This window comes from Nicotiana tabacum, chromosome 10, assembly GCF_000715075.1.
Source record: "Nicotiana tabacum cultivar K326 chromosome 10, ASM71507v2, whole genome shotgun sequence".
NCBI classification, from domain to species: Eukaryota; Viridiplantae; Streptophyta; class Magnoliopsida; order Solanales; family Solanaceae; genus Nicotiana; species Nicotiana tabacum.
In genome coordinates, this window is record NC_134089.1 from 126,278,260 (window position 1) to 126,286,318 (window position 8,059).

The following is an 8,059-nucleotide window of genomic DNA, read 5'->3' on the forward strand; positions in this document are numbered from 1 at the left end:
CAAATTGCATCAAAAATCCGAAATTGGTCAAACCCAACCACCGGGTCCACGTCTCGGAATCCGATAAAAATTAGACTAATGGAATCCTTATCCTCCCACGAGTTCATACATACCAAGAACATCAAAATCAGACCTCAAATCCTCAATTTACACTCTCCAATTTCAAGCCCTAATTCCCAAATTTTAGACTTTAAATCCCACTAATTTCATGTCTAATTAGTTAGAAATCAGCATAGAATCGAGTATTGAGTTCAAAGATGTTACCTCCAAGTGTTTCCCTTCGAATCCCTCTTAAATCCCTCTCAAAAAGCTTCAAATCCGGCCAACAATGGTGAGAAATGACCTAAAAATCGCGAAGATGGCTATTTAAACATTCTGCCCAGGTAATTTTCCTTTATCGCGATCTCGGGAAGACCATCGCGATTGCGAAGAACAAATCTTGCTGACACAGAAATAACCCTCCGCGAATGCATCGCTCTCCATATGAATGCGATACACAGCTCCCTTACTCCTACGCGATCGCGAACGAGGGACCGTGTTCGCGATGAACAAACAGGTGGTCCAGCTTTGGTCCAATTAACCTTACCTAATAAACTCTCGTGATCGCAACCCTTAATATGCAAATGCGAAGAACAATTTGACTGCCTCCCCAAAAGCTCTACGCGATGACAAGCCTCCTCACGCGATCGCGATGAAGAAAACTCTGCAACAGAATAGAAGAAAATCTGCAATCCTCCCAATCACGAACTTGGTACGATAACCTCCTGAAACTCACTCGAGGCCCTCGAGACCTCAACCAAACATGCCAAAACAATACTAAAACACCAAATCAACCTCGAATTCAAGCCTAAGGATTTAGAAACTTTCAAGTTCCACAAACGACGCCGAAACCTGTCAAATCAACTTCGAATGACCTGAAATTTTTCACACACATCACAAATGACACTACGGACCTACTCTAATTTTCAGAATTCCATTTTGACCCCGATATCAAGATTTCCACTACCAACCGGAAAGCGCCAAAATTCCAATTTCGCAAATTCAAGCCTAAATCTACCAGAGACCTCCAAATTACATTCCGAACATGCTCCTAAGTCCCAAATCACCTAACGAAGCTATCCAAACCTTAAAAACCAAATTCCGAGATCGTTTACTCAAAAGTCAACTTTTGGTTGACTTTTCCAACTAATTGGCCAACTTAAGAGACTAAGTGTCTCATTCCTCTACAAAACCACTCCGAACCCGAACCAACCTACCCGATACCACATAATACAATTGAACAAAACATAAAGAAGCAAAAATGGGGGAAACGGGGCGGTAACTCATGAAATGACTGGCCAGGTTGTTACATCCTCCCCCCTCTTAAACAAACGTTCCTCCTCGAACGAGTCAAGAAACATACTTGAAGCATCAAATAGGTGAGGATATCTGCTCCGCATCTCCCGCTCGGTCTCCCAGGTAGCCTCCTCCACGGGCCGACCTCTCTACTGCACTTTCACTGAAGCTATATCCTTTGATCTCAACTTTCGAACCTGACGCTCAAAATAGCCATTGGCTCCACATCATAAGTCAAATCACCATCTAACTGAACCGTACTAAAATCCAAAACATGAGACGGATCACCAATATACTTTCGGAGCATAGAAACATGAAACACGTGATGCACACTCGACAAGCTGGGTGGCAAAACAATCTCATAAGCCACCTTCCCAATTCTCTGAAGCACCTCGAAAGACCCAATGAACCGATGACTCAATTTACCCTTCTTCCCAAATCTCATAACACCCTTCATGGGTGAAACCTTCAATAGAACCTTCTCCCCAACCATGTAGGACACATCACGAACTTTCCTGTTAGCATAATTCTTTTGTCTCGACTGCGCTGTACGAAGCCGCTCCTAAATCACCTTCACCTTGTCTAAAGCATCCTGCACCAAGTCTGTACCCAAAATCCTAGCCTCAGCGGGCTCAAACCAACCAACTGGAGATCTAAACCATCTCCCATATAAAGCCTCATATGGAGCCATCTGAATGCTCAACTAATAAGTGTTTTTATATGCAAACTCCGCGAGCGGTAGAAACTGATCCCATGACCCTCCAAAATCAATGACACGAGCGTGCAACATGTCCTCCAATATCTGGATAGTGCGCTCGGACTGCCCGTCCGTCTGAGGGTGAAAAAGCTGTGTTCATCTCAATCTGAGCACCCAATTCTCGCTGCACGACTCTCTAAAACTATAAAGTAAACTGAGTACCTCTATCTGAAATGATGGAAAGTGGGACACCATGCAAGCAAACAATTTCTCAGATATAAATCTCTGTCAGCCTCTCTAAAGAATAGGTAGTACACACAGGAATGAAGTGCGCGGACTTGGTCAGTCGATCCACAATCACCCATATAACATCGAATTTCTTCAAAGTCCGTGGGAGTCCAACTACGAAATCCATGGTGATCCGCTCCCACTTCCACTTTGGAATATCTAACCGCTGAAGCAAGCCACCTAGTCTCTGATGCTCATATTTCACCTGCTGACAGTTGAGAAATCGAGCTACAAATCCCACAATATCCTTCATCATTCTTCTCCACCAATAATGCTGCCTCAAATCCTGATACATCTTCGCGGCACCCAGATGGATGGAATACCGCGAGCTACGGGCCTCCTCAAGAATCAACTCTCAAAGCCCATCTACATTGGGCACACATATCTGGCATTGCATCCTCAATACCCCATCATTACCAATAGTCACATCTCTGGAATTGTCGTGTTGAACTTTGTCTTTAAGGAAAAGCAAATGAGGATCATCATACTGGCGCTCTCTGATGCGATAGAACAAGGAAAATCGAGAAACCACATAAGCTAAGACCCGACTAGGCTCCGAAATATCCAACCTCACAAACCGATTAGCCAAGACCTGAACGTCAACTGCAAGAGGTCTCTCCCCAACAGGAATATACGCCAAGCTACCCATACTCACCATCTTCTTACTCAAAGCATCGGCCACTACATTGGCCTTTTCCGGATGGTATAAGATAGTAATATCATAATAGTTTAGCAGCTCCAACTATCTCCGCTGCCTCAAATTGAGATCCTTCTGCTTGAACAAGTGCTAGATGCTACGATGATTAGTAAACACCTCACAAGACACACTATAGAGATAATGCCTCCAAATCTTCAACGCGTGGACAATGGCAGCCAACTCCAAATCATGGACGGGGTAGTTCTTCTCACGGGGCTTCAACTAACGAGAAGCATAAGCGATCACTCTACCCTCCTACATCAACACACAGCCGATACCAACTCTTGAAGCATCACGATACACTATATATGAACCTGAAGCTGATGGAAAAACTAACACTGAAGCTGTGGTCAAGAGAGTCTTGAGCTTCTGAAATCTCGCCTCACACTCATCCGGCCACCTGAAAGGAGCACCCTTTTGAGTCAATTTGGCCAAGGGTGATGCTATAGATGAAAATCCCTGAACGAATCGACGGTAATAGCCCGTCAAACCAAGAAAGCTACGAATCTTGCTGAGGACTGTTTGGGCCAACTCTGAACCGCCTTTATCTTCTTCAGATCAACCTGAATACCCTCACCGGACACCACATGCCCCAAGAAAGCCACTAAACTTAGCCAAAACTCACATTTGGAGAACTTTGCATAAAGCTTCTCCTCCCTCAATCTCTACGACACAACTCTCAAATGCTCTGCATGCTCCTTCTGACTACACAAATATACCAGAATATCATCAATGAATACAATAACGAACGAGTTGAGATAAGGCCGAAAAATGCTATTCATCAAATATATGAACGTTGCTGGGGCATTGGTCAGCCCAAACGACATCACAAGGAACTCATAATGACCAAATCTGGTCCTAAAGGCCGTCTTAAGAATATCCGAATCCCTGATCTTCAACTGGTGATACCCTGAACGGAGATCAATCTTAAAGAACACTCTCGCTCCCTGAAGCTGATCAAATAAATCATCGATATGAGGCAAAGGATACTTGTTCTTGATTGTGACTTTATTCAACTGCCTGTAATCAATGCACATCCTCATCGTGTCGTCCTTCTTATTCACAAATAGAGCAGGCGCACCCTAAGGCGACACATTAGGCCGAATAAACCCCTTATCAAGGAGTTCCTGAAGCTGCTCCTTCAACTCTTTCAACTCCGCTGATACCATATCTGGTCCCGAAGTCTGTCTTAAGAATATCCGAGTCCTTGATCTTCGACTGGTGATACCCTGAATGGAGATCAATCTTGGAGAACACTCTCGCTCCCTAAAGATGGTCAAATAAATCATCGATATGAGGCAAAGGATACTTGTTCTTAATTGTGACTTTATTCAACTGCCTTTAATCAATGCACATCCTCATCGTGCCATCCTTCTTCTTCAGAATTAGAATAGGCGCACCCCAAGGCGACATACTAGGCCGAATAAACCCTTTATCAAGGAGTTCCTGAAACTGCTTTTTCAGCTCTTTCAACTCCGCCGATGCCATACAATACAGTGGAATAGAAATGGGCTGAGTGCCTAGCACCAAATCAATACTAAAGTTAATATCCTTGTCTGGTGGCATGCCCGGCAAGTCTGCAAGAAACACATCAGGAAAATCCCTCACTACTGGAACGGAATCAATACTAGGAGTCTCTGTACTAACATCCCTCACGAAGGCCAGATAAGAAAAACAACCCTTCCCAATCATCCGCTGGGCCTTCAAAAATGAAATCACTCTACTGGGAACATAATCCGTTGAATCTTGCCACTCGATTCGTGGCAGCCCTGGCATAGCCAACGTCACTGTCTCATGACAATCCTAGATAGCACGATACGGAGATAACCAATCCATGCCCAATATCACATCGAAATCAACCATACTAAGCAACAATAGATCCATGCGGGTATCCAAACCCCCAATAGTCACCACACACGACCGATATGCATGATCCACAATAATAGTATCGCCCACCGGAGTAGATACATGAACAAATGAAACAAGAGACTCGCGAGGCGTATCCAAGTAATGAGAAAAATATGATGACACATATGAAAAAGTAGAACTCGGATAAAATAATACAGAGGCATCTCTGTGGCAAACTGAGATAATACCTGTAATCACGACATCTGAAACAATGACATCTGGTCTGGTTGGAAGTGAATAGAAACGGGCCTGACCACCACTTGATCGACCTCCCCCTCTAGGGCGGCCCCTAGCTGACTGACCTTCACCCCGAACTAGATGGGCTGGTGGGGAAGTAACTGGTACTGAAGTCGAACGCTGATTCCTCTGCTGAGATGAACCTCTCATAAGACGGGGACAGAACCTCTTGATATGACCCAAATCTCCACACTTGAAGCAACCCCTTGTAGCAAATGGCAGTGGAGACTGAAGGGAGCCCCGGGCACCAGGATAACCACTAGAAGAATCCGGCATAGATGAGCCCTGAACAAATAGTGCCTAAGTCGAACTCTGAGCTGGAAGGGCATTGAGATATGAGTGACCCTGATGTGAACTGTCTGAACCATGGCTAGATGACCCACCACGGTGACCCGAACGGGCTGGCTAAGCATGCCTGAATGGATGGCCTCTGCCGTGCTGAAACTGACCTCCTGAAGGAACACCACCAAAGCTACCAGACCCCCGAGACCTCTTGGCCTCCCTGTCATCTCGCTTATGGCGGCGAACTGACTCTATCTCTCTAGAAATGTCAACCACCTCCTCAAAAGTAGCGCCAAATACTCTCTCTATGGTTAGAAAAATCCGTAGCTGATAATTGAGGTCATCAACGAACCTCCTTATCCTCTCCCTATCCATGAGAACTAGCCAGATAGCATGACGGGCCAACTCGGAGAATCTCATCTCATACTGTGACACGGTCATATCCCCCTGACGCAGCTACTCGAACTGCCTACGCAGCTCCTCTCTACGAAAATGCGGTACATACTTCTCTAGGAAGAGAATAAAGAACTGATGAGTAAGGGGTGCTGCACCAACAGACTTACGCCTCTCATAAGCTTCCTACCAAGCAAAGGCAGCTCCAGAAAACTGAAAGGTAGTAAATGAGACCCCATTATTCTCCAGAATACCAATTGTACATAACATCCTCTAACACTTATCCAAGAAGCCCTGGGCATCCTCGCCCTCTACACCACTGAAATTCGGAGGCTGAAGTCTACCAAATCTGTCCAATCGATACTGCTTGTCATCAGGCATAACTGGAACCACAAAATCTTGAGCTGGTGCAATCGGCTGGGCTGGTGGTGCCTTCGGTGTTTGCAGTCCCTGAACAACCTGCTCAGGTGTATGGGCGGCAGTAGTCTGAGTGCCTCCCCCGACCTAAGAAGTAGCTCCTGTCGTAGAAATTGCGACCGCCTAAGCAAGGCTAGTGCACACGATCAAGATCTAAGCCAGGGTCTCCTGTAGGCTTGGAAAAACAATAGTCATAGTCGGTGCCTGAGCTGGTACTGCTAGAGCATCCCCCTTGGAGCCTGATCATAAACTGGCGAGGCTGGTAGATCTGCAGGTTTTGCCCTAGCTACTGTTCGGGCTACACCCCTACCTCTACCACGACCTCGACCGCGACCTCGGCCTCTAGTGGCCCCAACTAGTGGTACCGGTGGTCGTCCGTCCCGACTGGTAGCAATTGTGTCCTCACCATCTGTGAGAGAATAGAATAACAGAAGTTTAGTACCAGAATCAACAAATTCGCACAACAAGAATTCAAGAATGTGAGGTTTTTCCTAATGGTTCTGCAGCCTCCCGAGGATAAGTACAGACGTCTCCATAACAATCGACGAGAATCTACTAAACCTGCTCATGACCCGTGAGGCCTATGTAGCCTAGGCTCTGATACCAACTTGTTAGGACCCCAAAACCGACCCGGTCGTGATGGCGCCTATCGTGAAATTAGGCCAGCCAACTTATTTCCAAAACAAACCACATTTTCTTTTAAAACTTAAGGAAATTATTTTTCAATAGAAATTCGATAAAGATTAAAAAATAGAGTTTAACAAAGCGGAAAAATACAAGCCCGGCCTCGGGTGTCACTAAGTCATGAGCAAAATACTACAACCGTTCGAAATAACCAAGACTAACATAGTCTGAGAATATCCGACAAATATACTAAAAGGGTAGATAAGGAAGGAGAAGGCGGAACTGCGATCGCCAAGCAGCTACCTCACAATCTCCAAGGAAAAGTCCATACTAATATGATCAGCAGCCGCTACCGTGGCCCGACATACCTGGATCTGCACACAAGGTGTAGGGGTAACGTGAGTACACCAACTCAGTAAGTAACAAGTCCAAACTATGAACTGACAGGTAGTGACAGACCAAACCTCAGCAAGTAATATAATTAAACTGTACAGAAAAGTAGATATGCTTGCAGTTAAAGTAAAACTCAATAGTATATAATACAGTCTGAACAGTACAGAGTATCAAGCTTAGGAATCTCTATGTACCAATGCACAAATAACATGATCAATGTTCCGTACACCTCCACTCACAAGTACTCAACCACTCGGTACTGTATATGGCCATCCAGCCCAGGGAAGATCCATCCCGATACACACATCACTGACCGTAGTCATCCAGTACCGAGGAAGGGAATTCCAGTCCTATGGAGAAGATCCATCTCCAGGTGTCAATACTTCGGACAAGATCCATGTCCAGGGAAGATCCATCCCTCAATATCATCAACTGCACTCACTGGGGGTGTAAAGACTCCAGAGGGGCTTCTCTTAGCCCAAGCTCTATATCAAGCCAATGAAGGCATGATCAATATCTTGCTGCGGCGTGCAGCCCGATCCCATATTATCACTCAATATGAGGCTCTTGGTCTCACTTAGTCATTACTCTCCAATCTCACACACACGGGCTCAAAATTTCATGATACTAGCCCAAGCAATGATATGATGTCAAATAACATTAATCGAGACTGAGGCATGATATAATATGCATGAACATGACTAAGTACAGAATATCAATGAAGCTAATGATATGACAACAAGAAATGACCTCTCTGGTCTCAACAGTATTGGCGCGAAGCCTTAATA